Below are 13,042 nucleotides of genomic sequence, written 5' to 3'. Positions count from 1 at the left end.
AATACAAAAAACTAGCCGGGCAAGGTGGCGAGCGCCTGTAGTCCCAGCTACTTGGGAGGCTGAGGCAGGAGAATGGTGTAAACCTGGGAGGCGGAGCTTGCAGTGAGCTGAGATCCAGCCACTGCACTCCAGCCTGGGCGACAGAGCGAGCTCCGTCTCAAAAAATAAATAAATAAATAAATAAAATAAAATACAAAAAAAATAAATTGGCCAGGAGTAGCAGTGTGTGCCTGTAATCCCAGCTACTCAGGATGCTAAGCCAGGAGAACTGCTTGAACCTGGGAGGCAGACTGCAGTGAGCCGAGCCTGTGCCACTGCACTCCAGCCTGGGCAACAGAACGAGACACCGTCTCCAAAAAAAAAAAAAAGAGATGAGAAAAGCTAACAACCTGACGTCAAGAGTTTGTAATGAGTTTTACTGTAAACTTATGTATTCTTTCTTTCTTTGAGACAGGGTATCACTTTGTTGCCCAGGCTGGAGTGCAGTGCTGCAACCTCGGCTGGCTGCAACCTCTGCTTCCTGGGTTGAAGCAATCCTCCCACTTCAGCCTCCCAAGTAGCTGGGGCTACAGACGCACGTCACCACACTCGGCTAATTTTGTATTTTTTGTAGAGACAAGGTTTCGTCATGTTGCCCAGGCTGGTCTCAAACTCCTGGACCCAAGCCTCCCAAAGTGCTAGGATTATAGGTGTGAACCACTGTGCCCAGCCAATGCTTACATATTATGTTCTTCTTAAAACTACTATACTAGGCCAGGCACAGCAGCTCACACCTGTAATTCCAGCACTTTGGGAGATCAAGGTGGGTGGATCACTTGAGGTCAGGGGTGCGAGACCAGTCAGGCCAACATGGTTGAAACCCCGTCTCTACTAAAATACAAAATTAGCCAGGCATGGTGGTAGGCACCTGTAATCCCAGCTACTCGGGAGGCTGAGGCAGAAGAATTGCTTGTAATCAGGAGCCGGAGGCTGCAGTGAGCCAAGATCGTGCCACTGCACTCCAGCCTGGGTGACAGAGCAAGACTACGTCTCAAAAAAAAAAATTAAAAGAAAAAAAAAAGACTAATATACTAACTCACCTTTGCTTTGGTTGGGAACCTTTCTTAAATGTTGGCCTACAAAATTTAAAAGCTTATCTTTTACACAAGTTTATCTTTTCATACAACCTTTCCTGAATTGGAACACTCATCCTTCATTTCTGAGGAAGTGATATAGCAAATACTTTCAAAATGGAATTGAATCTTGCCTCATTGTATACAGGCAGTCAGTACATTATACAGAAGACCAAAAAAAAAAAAAAAAAAAGTTTTAAACAAAAGGACAAACAAGAGAAAGGAAGGAAACAAAATACTATGATTTAACAGGAACAAAACCCAACATTCTTTCAACACAAAGTGTCCACAAGGGAAATGTCGAAGAGAAAATGTCATGATAAAATATTTTTAAGATATAAAATGACCCCAGTGCAAAATATTTGTTGTTGTTGGTTTTTGTTTTGTTTTTAGCTCAAAGGAGTTATTATTTCTCGTCATTTATGTTCCTTACTTGTGTTTATCCATTCCCACCAAGTCAATAGAAACATTTCAATTTCATTTTCTTTACAGTCTATTTTTCTTCCTGATTCTTCAAGAGTAAATTCCTTGATCTTAACTTCTTTTTTTTTTTTTTTGAGACGGAGTCTCGCTCTGTCGCCCAGGCTGGAGTGCAGTGACCGGATCTCAGCTCACTGCAAGCTCCGCCTCCCGGGTTTATGCCATTCTCCTGCCTCAGCCTCCCGTGTAGCTGGGACAACAGGCGCCTGCCACCTCGCCCGGCTAGTTTTCTTCGTATTTTAGTAGAGGTGGGGTTTCACCGCATTAGCCAGGATGGTCTCGATCTCCTGACCTCGTGATCCGCCCGTCTCGGCCTCCCAAAGTGCTGGGATTACAGGCTTGAGCCACCGCGCCCGGCCAATCTTAACTTCTATTTATGAATGTCTGGCCCGAAAAGGACCTTGAGGGGTTATCAAATCCATCCTTCTGCTTTCCAGGAGAATTCATAACTAATACTATCAGATGAATGAGAAAGTATCAAAAGAAAATGCATTGCTTCCCTGACTAGTAGCATGCTAATTTAATATGCACATTCATTCACAATTTGCAATTTTTTAAAATGAAAGTAAAATTAAAATGCCAAAAGAGGAAGGTACTTTAAAATGCATTTATCTGCTAAAATTGCTCAAACATAAATTCAACTGTCAGGTCTAAAATTAACAAGCAGGAAAAGTTGCTGGCTGCCAATGTAAAGTCTTTAGTCCCTAGAGATGTCTTCTGAAGTTCTATCTCGTTTGTAGCACCCTTCACCTACAACACATAGCCTGGTAAACTTAGACCATCCTCGCTAATCAACTACAATTATAAATGGCAAGTGTGTGTGTGTGTGTGTGTGTGTGTGTGTGTGTGTGTCTGTGTGTTTATAGTTGGTATAGGATTTCATTCCAAACAGAAAATGAAAAGTTAGGGCCGTGATGGTTCTCGCCTGTAATCTCAGCACTTTGGGATGCCAAAGGAGGCGGATTGCCTGAGCTCAGGCATTCGAGACCACCCTGAGCAACATGGTGAAACCCCATCTCTACTAAAACACAAAAAGTTAGCTGGGCACAGTGGTGGGCACCTGTAGTCCCAGCTACTTGGAAGGCTGAGGCACGAGAATTGCTTGAACCTGGGAGGCAGAGGTTGCAGTGAGCCAAGATTGCACCACTGCACTCCAGCCTGGGTGACACAGCAAGACTCTGTCTCCAAAAGAAAAAAAAACAGAAAATGAGAAGTTAGGTCTAAATTGGAGATGTCAATATTATGGGGAAGCTACATACAACTGTTCTTCAGAGAGTAGTTTAATTCTTTTATTTCTAAGTTAAAATGTCCAGGGAATAAAGTTTTTTTCTAAAAGAGTTTCCAGGACGGGTGCAGTGGCTCACGCTGTAATCCCAGCACTTCAGGAGGCCCAGGCAGGCGCATCACCTCAGGCCAGGAGTTTGAGACCAGCCTGCAATATGGTGAAACCAGCTCTCTACTGAAAATACAAACATTAGCCATGCGTGGTGGCATGTGCCTGTAGTCCCAGCTACTTGGGAGGCTGAGAGGGAGAACTGCTTGAACCCAGGAGGCAGAGGTTGCAGTGAGCTGAGATTACGCCACTGCACTGCATCCTGGGAGACAGAGCGAGACTCTGTGTCAAAAAAAAAAAAAAAAAAGAAGTTGTTTCCAAAACAAGCTGGGCGTGGTGGCCCACGCCTGTAATTCCAGCACTTTGGGAGGCCAAAGCAGGCAGATCACCTGAGCTTAGGAATTCAAGACCAGCCTAGGCAACATGGGAAACCCCATCTCTACAAAAAATATAAAAATTAGATGGGCACGGTGGTACACACCTGTAGTCCTAGCTACTCAGGAGGCTGAGGCAGGAGAATCGCTTGAGCCCAGGAGCAGAGACTGCAGTGAGCCAAGATGGCGCCATTGCACTCCAGCCTAGGAGACAAAGGGAGACCCTGTCTAGAGAAAAAAAAAAAGTTTCCAAAACAGAATTTCATTTAATGTCAAAAAATCTGGCCAGGTACACGTGTAATCTCAGCACTTTGGGAGGCTAAGGCAGGAGGATTGCTTGAGCCCAGGAGTTCGAGACCAGCCCAGGAAACATGATGAGACCTCTACAAAAAATAAAATTAGCCAGGCATAGTGTCATGAGCCTTTAGTCTCAGCTACTCAGGAGGCTGAGGTAGGAGGATTGCTTGAGCCTGGAAGACTGAGGCTGCAGTGTGAGCCATGATTGTGCCACTGTGCTCCCGTCTGGACAATAGAGTGAGACCCTGTTTCAAAAAAACAACCATGGTCGAGTGCAGTGGCTCATGTCTGTAATCCCAGCACTTTGGGAGGCCAAGGTGGGCGGATCACTTGAGGTCAGGAGTTCAAGACCAGCCTGGCCAACATGGAGAAAACTCCCTATCTACTAAAAAAATACAAAAATTAGCCAGGTGTGGTGACACATGCCTGTAATCCCAGCTACTTGGGAAGCTAAGGCCAGAGAATCGCTTAAACCCCGGTGGCAGAGGTTGCAGTGAGCGTGCCACTGCACTCCAGCCTGGGCAACAGAGCGAGACTTCGTCTCAAAAAAAAAAAAAAAAAAAAAAACCAAACAAAGAAAAAAACCACAACCAAAAGACAATAACGAAATAACAACAAAAAAATCCCTGCAACTATGAAGAAATATGGTTAATTTTCTATAATTATTTGAAAATGAAAAAAAAAAAACAGACTAAGACAGTCTTGGAAATTGGGGAAAATTCTTAAATTTTTTTAAAATGTGAGGCAAGAGAGGTCGAGTACAGGAAAACTGTAGACTGGTGAATATTATTCTCAGAAGATTCTAAATGAATTATTATTATTATTATTATTATTTATTTATTTATTTATTTATTTATTTATTTATTTTGAGATGGAGTCTCGCTCTGTCACCCGGGCTGGAGTGCAGTGGCCGGATCTCAGCTCACTGCAAGCTTCGCCTCCCGGGTTTACGCCATTCTCCTGCCTCAGCCTCCCGAGTAGCTGGGACTACAGGCGCCCGCCACCTCGCCCGGCTAGTTTTTTTTGTATTTTTTAGTAGAGACGGGATTTCACCGTGTTAGCCAGGATGGTCTCGATCTCCTGACCTCGTGATCCGCCTGTCTTGGCCTCCCAAAGTGCTGGGATTACAGGCTTTCTAAATGAATTATTAAACAGATCACTTATGAACCACTGGTAAGTTATACAGTCATCTATAAACAGTAGCATAAGATACCCAAACAGCAACTAATATGCAACTTCGTTTTCTTTTTTGATAGGGTCACTAGCCTAGGAGTTCAGAGATGTCAGAGGCAGAATATACTGTATTTGGATTTCAACAGAATATCTCTTGCTATTTCATAGAAAATAAAGGTTAGATGATATAAAACAGCAGGTGGGATTCACAACTGAATTTTATCCAAAAGGCTAACAGATTAATGTTAACATAATGGCCGGGCACGGTGGCTCAAGCCTATAATCCCAGCACTTTGGGAGGCCGAGACGGGTGGATCACGAGGTCAGGAGATTGAGACCATCCTGGCTAACCCTGTGAAACCCCGTCTCTACTGAAAAAATACAAAAAAAACTAGCCGGGCGAGGTGGCGGGCGCCTGTAGTCCCAGCTACTCAGGAGGCTGAGGCAGGAGAATGGTGTAAACCCGGGAGGCAGAGCTTGCAGTGAGCTGAGATCCGGCCACTGCACTCCAGCCTGGGCCACAGAGCGAGACTCCGCCTCAAAAAAAAAAAAAAAAAAAAAGTTAACATAATGATAGTCTATTCATGTTGTATAGCATTGCTCTATCCTTATACATGTTTACCAGTGACCGAAAACAAAAACACACATATCATGTTTATCAAATTTATCAATAATACAAACATGAGAAATGATCAAGAGGTGAAATGACATTATCAAGCTAAAACAACAAACCAAATTAACAAGATGATAATTACAGGGATAAACTTATGTAAAATTGTCAATTACATTAAAAAATCAACTACATGGCTGGGCGCGGTGGCTCACGCCTATCATCCCAGCACTTTGGGAGGCCAAGGTGGGTGGATCACTTGAGGTCAGGAGTTCGGGACCAGCCTGGTGAAACCCCGTCTCTTCTAAAAATATTTTTAAAAAATTAGCTGGGTGTGGTGGTGTAGGCCTGTAATCCCAACTACTCGGGTGGCTGAGGCAGGAGAATCGCCTGAACCCGGGGGGTAGAGGTTGCAGTGAGACAAGATCGAGCCACAGTACTCCAGCCTGGGTGACAGAGCAAGACTCTGTCTCAAAAAAAAAAAAAAAAAAAAAAAAAAATCAACTACACAAACTAACGTGATCTTAGGCTTTAAGAACAGAGGCATAGAGTGCAATAAAATAGAAGTTGTGCTTCCCCCCGTAGTTTGTATTTATTAGATTATATCTGAGATGTTCAGACCTACATAAGGAACCATAAACCACTCAGATAACTACTTGATGAAGAGCCTGAACTTTCATTAAAAATGTCACTTAAGAAATTGTACGGGCTGGACTCAGCGGCTCATGCCTGTAATTCCAGCACTTTGGGAGGCTGAGGTAGGCAGATCACTTGAGGTCAAGAGTTCAAAACCAGCCTGACCAAAATGGTGAAATTCCATCTCTACTAAAAATACAGAAATTAGCTGGGCAAGGATGGTGGACACCTGTACTCCCAGCTACTCGGGAGGCTGAGGGACAAGAATCGTATGAACCAGGAAGGTGGAGGTTGCAGTGAGCTGAGATCGCACCACTGCACTCTGGCCTGGGAAACACAGCAAGACTCCGTCTCATAAATAATAACAATAATAATAATAATAATAATAATAATAATAATAATAGAAATAGCTGGCCGCGAGCAGTGGCTCACGCCTGTAATCCCAGCACTTTGGGAGGCTGAGGTGGGCAGATCACGAGGTCAGGATATCGACACCATCCTGACTAACAGGGTGCAACTCCATCTCTACTAAAAATACAAAAAATTAGTCAGGCATGGTAGCGGGCACCTGCTAGTCCCAGTTACTCGGGAGGCTGAGGCAGGAGAATGGTGTGAACCCAGGAGGCAGAGTTTGCATTAAGCCAAGATCGTGCCACTGCACTCCAGCCAGGGCAAAAGTGCGAGACTCCGTCTCAAAAAAAAAAAAAAGCTTAAAGAACTTGGGGTATTTACCCCCAAAGAGATGCCTCCTGTAATCCCAGCACTTTTAGAGGCCAAGGTGGGGAGATGGCTCGAGCCCAGGAATTCAAGAAGAGAATGGGCAATGTCGGGAGACCCCATCTCTACAAAATATTTAAAAATTAGCCAGGCATGGTGGCGTGCACCTGCGGTCCCAGCCACTTGGAGGCTGGGAGGACTGCTTGAGGCCAAGAGTCCTAGCTACTCAGGAAGCTAGGACTAGAAGATCTTTAGTTCAGGAGTTTGAGGTTACAATGATCTGTGATCACGTCACTTGCACTCCAACCTGGGCAACATAGCAAGACCCTATCTCTAAAAGAATGAAAGCCATAAGTGTCATGAACTACTTGAAGACTACCATGTTAACAAGGAACTAGATTTATTTATTGTGGCGTCAGATAACAGAACTAAAGAGCTTCAGCACAACGTAAAAAATGTTCTAAAAGTAAAGCTTCAATAATGGAACAGGGTATCTGTGAAGTGGACACTTTCTCCTTAGAGCATTCAGAGGTTAAAAGACCAACCGTCAGCGATAACAGCTATGATGTGTTTTCACATATCATGAATTTATTTGATCTCTCCCAAAAAAAAACCTCTTAGAGGAAGGCAACATGTCAAAATGAGTAAATGTCAGAGAAGCTTAAAATTATTTTCTTTGACATATTTTAAAGAGACAGCAGACTTTTCATGAACTCCAAAACCATAGGACCATTTTCTGAGAAACCAACAACAAAAGAAATGAATGCTTTTTCCTTTTAAACGAATGCTGCATTTGTCTTTCTCAAAGAAACATCTGTACCTTAACTTTAGTACTTTTATCAAGGGATAAAGGACAATTACATACCAGTATGCCAACTAGTCTCAAGAAGAGAGCTAGTTTTGTCAGATATTTACATGGAGTTCTATCTGTTCCACCTAAAACTTCCTTGCAAGGAGAAGGCTCCTCCTTATCAGACGTGGATAGGAGGCTACGGTAATACTAACTCCCTCCCACTGTAGCCTAGGAAAAACTCAGTCTTGACATGCACAAAACAATAACTTCTGAGAGCTTCAGAGCAGCTGTGTTCAGACAGAGCCAGCAACTTTACTCCAGGCAAAGAAGTAGTTTAAGAGTTGGCTGAAAAAACAATTTTCATTGAGGGTTGAAAATGAGGAAAGGAAAGAGAACAAGATACAGTAAGTGGAGCTATTAACATTTTAAAACCGTGGTAAACAAACGTGTTTAAAAATTACAACACTGAAACTACCACAGGGTGTAAACTTTGATCCACAAGTTGAAAGATGAGCAGTGTTATCACTCTAGCTTTCTGCTAGGTGGTAACACTACTGAGAAAAAATAATCTTGGGTTTAATAGTGCCCTAGTCAAAGCCAATCACCAATTCTAGGACAGAAGACCAAAACAAGGGACTCTGCTTCTCTCACTGGGTATTTTTTTGTGCTGCTGCCAGGCAAACTGGAAATTTTCTGAATGTCCAATAGCAATGCTCTAGTGAAATACTAGAACCCAACTCAGTAGTTAATGCTAAAGGGTCAGCAATGAATTGGTCTCAATGTGCTATAGGGGCAACTTCTTGGCCAGTGAGAAAAGTTTCAACTGATTGCAGAAAACCAAAGGTTAATACAACTACATACTCTGGTTTCTCTTCATATAATAACTTTACTGATATTTCAGACATTATTTCACTTCTCAAAAATAAAAGGAGAAGAGAAGGAATGTAAAAGCAAAATCTACGCAAGAGCAAAGAAGTTATTAATTGGCTATATTAGTCCAATTCGTTATTAAATGATACACAACTATCAAACAAAGGGCAAAGCCCTGACCCTTTTCTGTACAGAATTAAGAACTGGTAAGACTACTTAGTAGAGCTGCCAAACTTTTCTTTAGCTTCTTTTCTTACAGACATGATAAATTTCGCAAGAGCCTCCACTTACCTTACAACTTCCATGTGTAGGTACAAATTGTGTTTGATTTCCCCAGCCCTTGGCCTAAGACATTATGACATAGCTTTAGTTTCTGAGTCTGGACACAAAGGAAAAAACTGAACATTTTTCACTTTCCTGAAATAACATGTCTATTTCATTTACACCATTTAAAAACATATAAGTTAACTAAAACTGTAACCACCCATTCGACAACTCTTTGAGAGTGACTGGGAAGCCACATTTAACAAAACAAACTTCATTTTAGTATTTCTGCTTAGAATGCCCATAAAGACTGGTATCTCTACAAGAATTACACTACTGCAAAATTTTTAAACACAGGACTCATGTGAGCTTGCTGAGAAAACTCTGCACACCCCCCACACACCTGTACTTAATATGACATGACCCTCAGAGATACTAAAACACCCTCTGTTAAGTAGAAAACCAACTTTTAAAGTTAGGAAAGCAGCAACGCGGGAATCTGGGTAGGAGGTGCCCTGGCTTATAAACACCCCAGTCAGAGAACATAACAAGCAATTCAGAGCAACATATAAGTCCCTATGGGGCTCCAACTTGGACTGCTTTAAGTCCAAAGCCCACATCTCGGTGTTTCGGAAGAGTTTGGGAAATAGAAGAGAGGGAGAAGGAAAATCAGAGAAGCGATGAAAGTGTTCTATTTTTCTCCTTCTCAACTCCCATCCTAGCATCTTGGAGGCTGGTCACCAGTCTGGGTGCCATAACCACGAGAAGCCCTAAATCAATATCCCAACCACCTGATACCTAGGCAAAAGACGTGTATATCAGCCATCTCCTTCCCAAACACTTCTCTTATCGCTGTCAAGGCTCATATCCTTCCAGAAGCCATGCCTTATGGCGACTCAGCTCACCCATACTGTCCTCTTAAATTCATTCACTTAATTTTCTCCAAATCCATACTTTCTCTCTGATATCATGTCCCTGATGTTCTTTTTATTAATTCAATCGAAATGCCACGACCCTCATTTCCTATAATCCACCCCTATCTATCTTTCCTGACAAACCCAGCGGGGTGTTGTGTCACCAGATCAAGATCTTTGTTCTCATCTACTCATCCTACCTCCTGCCTACTACCCTTTTCCAATTCCAAGCTCCTAATCCCACTCTTTGGGAAGCCCTGGGTTTCTAACCTAGTTTAGTATCCCTCCTCTTTCTCCCATTCCACCCCATCCCATGATCCTTCCATTAGGCTCCACTAGACTACCCTTCCCTCAGGATTCAATTCCCCTCTCCTTGCCACGCCCTGTGCCCCCTGGGGCTACTTACCCCAAGTTCTCCCCACACTTCAAGCCTCTGGCCCCGCCTTCCCCCCAAAGGAAGGAGGCGGGAGTACGGAGAGAAGAGGGGCGGCACTCGGCAAGGAAAAAGCGATCTCCCATTAGCGCTCATCGCCGCCAATCGAGGCTTCCTTCTCTCCTATTGGCCGGCTTTGGCCTATGCCCCCACCCTCTTCCTCAGACAGGGCCCGGCCACCGCCTCAGCGCCCCCGTCCAATACAGACTGGGAGGGGAGACCCCAGCCCGGAACGCTGGGACTGGCCAGAGTTGAAAGGGAGAGTTCCGTCAGATCATGGGCTAGCTAATGTTAAAAGGACTTACCGGCTGGTAGCTCCGTTGCCTTCCGCCTGCCCGCGCTCGGTCCTACAATCTCTCTCCAGCTCCTCCTTTCCCCCCTCGGCGGAACGGATACTTTCCTCCCGTCCGGCCAGGCGCGCTCAACTCTCGCGAGAAGTCGTGAGGCCGCGGGGGAAGGGCGAGATCCGTGGGGGCTGAGTTGGAAAGCGGCCGAGAGGCGGGCCTCCGGGAAAAGAAGGTGTCGGGCTTACTGTGGGCAGGACTGGGGAGGGAGACTGAGCGAGTACTGTCCACATAAGTCACACGTGTTCGGCTGCAGAATCTAGCGGGAGAAAGGAAAAAGGAGAGAAGATCTTTACAGATGCCTGTAGTGGTGGTTACTACTATCTTTCAGAGTCATCGCTTCCTTAACTGCAAAGTAAAATACCCTTAGCCCTAGAAATTAAGTCCATGTGTGGACAAAGCAATCCACCTGCACAGCAATTCTAACACTACCATTTTACTAGTCCTATTGCCTTGGGTGAAAATCTTCTCTGAGTCTCTGTACAATGGGACTAACAATCTCATTTTATTCAAATTGTTGTAATGATCAAATGAGGTACATGAAATTGAGGATTTTTTAAAATCACTATATTATTCAGCAAATATTTTCACAAAACGTAGGGCATACTACATGCAAAGCATTGTTCTAAACATGGGGTTAAGGAGTTATCAACCCAGGTAGGATTTATATTTGAGTGAGGAAGGGGAGACAGTTAAAATGCCAATAAACACAAATATTTCAAATAGTGAAAAGTGCTTCAGGATAGTGAGACAAAGTGACCAGGAGTGGGGAAGAAGCTTTACTCCTAGTGTTTGAAAGAAGACCTCTTTGAGGAAGTAACACACCAGGAGTTGAATTATGACTTGGGAAGATTTCAGGGGAATTATCAAATGCAAAGTCTATATTCAAAAATTTATAGGTCTTGTTCAAGACAAACCAGGAAAAGAAAAAAGAAAAACAAAAACAGGCTGGTTGCAGTGACTCACGCCTGTAATCCCAACGTTGCTAAGCCGAGGCAAGAGGATTGCCTGAATCCAGGAATTTGAGACCACCCTGGGCAACATGGCGAAAACTCAGTTCTACAAAAAATACAAAATTAGCCGGGCATGGTGGCCTGCACTTGTAGTAGCTATTCAGGGGACTAAGTGGGAAGATCACTTGAGCCCAGGAGGTTGAGGTTACAGTGAGCCCAGATCAGGCCACTGCACTCCAGCCTGGGCAACAGAGGGAGATCCTGTCTCTATAAATAAATAAATTAATTAATTAAATAATCATCTTAAAATTTAACAAATTGTAGTTGACTTAAAATATTATCTATGGAATCTCTGTTCTCTCCTTTTGCAGCTTTATGTTACTCAGCTTTCTGAACTTTCTGTCTAACGTCTCATCTATCCTCACAGCACCCTCCGAGAGGTAGGAAGAATCTAGGTGATTTCTCCCTAGATATCTAAGGTGAAACAGGTGTAGAATCACTTTCTTTCGTATGTAGTGAATTGAGAAAAGTTGGGAGGTGTCTTGGCTTCCAAACTACTCTCCCCTAAAACAATTCCTACTTAAAAGAATACAATGATGGCCGGGCGCGGTGGCTCAAGCCTGTAATCCCAGCACTTTGGGAGGCCGAGAAGGGCGGATCACGAGGTCAGGAGATCGAGACCATCCTGGCTAACACGGTGAAACCCCGCCTCTACTAAAATATACAAAAAACTAGCCGGGCGAGGTGGCGGCGCCTGTAGTCCCAGCTACTGGGGAGGCTGTGGCAGGAGAATGGCGTAAACCCGGGGGGCGGAGCTTGCAGTGAGCTGAGATCCGGCCCCTGCACTCCAGCCTGGGCGACAGAGCGAGACTCCGTCTCAAAAAAAAAAAAAGAAAAAAGAAAAATTTGTATATTGGCCAGGCGCAGTGGCTCACGCCTGTAATCCCAGCTACTCAGGAGGCTGAGGCAAAAGAATCATTTGAACTCCGAAAGCGGAGGTTGCAGTGAGCCAAGATTGCCCCATTGCACTCCAGCCTGGGCGACAAGAGCGAAACTCCGTCTCAAAAAAAAAATAAATAAATAAATAAATAAAACGAATAAATTTTTAAAAATCAGAGGGAAAAGGATTCTACAAATCATGCTGGAACAATTGGCTCTAACTGTATACATGCAATAGCTAATATTTATAGATTTTACTATGTTCCAGGTACTATTCTAAATTGGTGGGGGTTTTTGTTGGTTTGTTTTCGTTTTTTGAGGCGGAGTCTTGATCTGTCACCAGCTGGAGTGCAGTGGCACGATCTCAGCTCACTGCAACCTCCACCTCCTGGGTTCAAGCGATTCCCCTGCCTCAGTCTCCCAAGTAGCTGGAACTACAGGCGCACGCCACCACGCCCAGCAAATTTTTTTATTTTTAGTAGAGACTGGGTTTCACCATGTTGGCCAGGATAGTCTCAATCTCTTGACCTTGTGATCTGCCCGCCTTGGCCTCCCAAAGTGCTGGGATGACAGGCATGAGCCACCACCCCCGGCCTTTTTTTTTTTTTTTTTTGACAGGGTCTCCCTCTGTTGCCCAGGTTGGAGTGCAGTGGCATGATCATTGCTTACTGCATCCTCGACCTCCCAGATTCAAGCAATCCTTCCAACTCAGCATCCCAAGTAGCCAGGACTACAGGTACATGCCACCATGTCCAGATGATTTTTTAAATTTTTCCGCGTCAGGTGCGGTGGCTCATGCC

The 13,042-nt window shown here is 44.2% G+C and overlaps 1 protein-coding gene across 9 annotated transcripts in view; it reads right to left on the bottom strand.

Annotated features, from left to right (window-relative positions):
• The window catches only part of LOC108514646 (cyclic AMP-dependent transcription factor ATF-7), a 123,056-nt gene extending 112,621 nt beyond the window's left edge, over positions 1–10,435 (bottom strand). For 4 of the 9 annotated variants that reach the window (XM_017851029.1, XM_017851036.1, XM_017851034.1 and 1 more), the window contains exon 1: positions 10,312–10,435. The gene's annotated coding sequence lies outside the window, so the exon portion shown is untranslated. Of the gene's footprint in view, positions 1–8,686; positions 8,741–9,457; positions 9,932–9,979; positions 10,140–10,311 lie in introns of those variants that run through there. The other 5 variants (XM_017851038.1, XM_017851030.1, XM_017851031.1 and 2 more) reach the window with 5 other exon arrangements.
• Positions 10,436–13,042: the final 2,607 nt, after the last annotated feature.

This window comes from Rhinopithecus bieti, unplaced genomic scaffold, assembly GCF_001698545.2.
Source record: "Rhinopithecus bieti isolate Rb0 unplaced genomic scaffold, ASM169854v2 scaffold_33474, whole genome shotgun sequence".
Taxonomy (NCBI): Eukaryota; Metazoa; Chordata; class Mammalia; order Primates; family Cercopithecidae; genus Rhinopithecus; species Rhinopithecus bieti.
The sequence above is the reverse complement of the archived record's forward strand: the minus strand, read 5'-3'. Positions and strand labels throughout refer to the sequence as shown.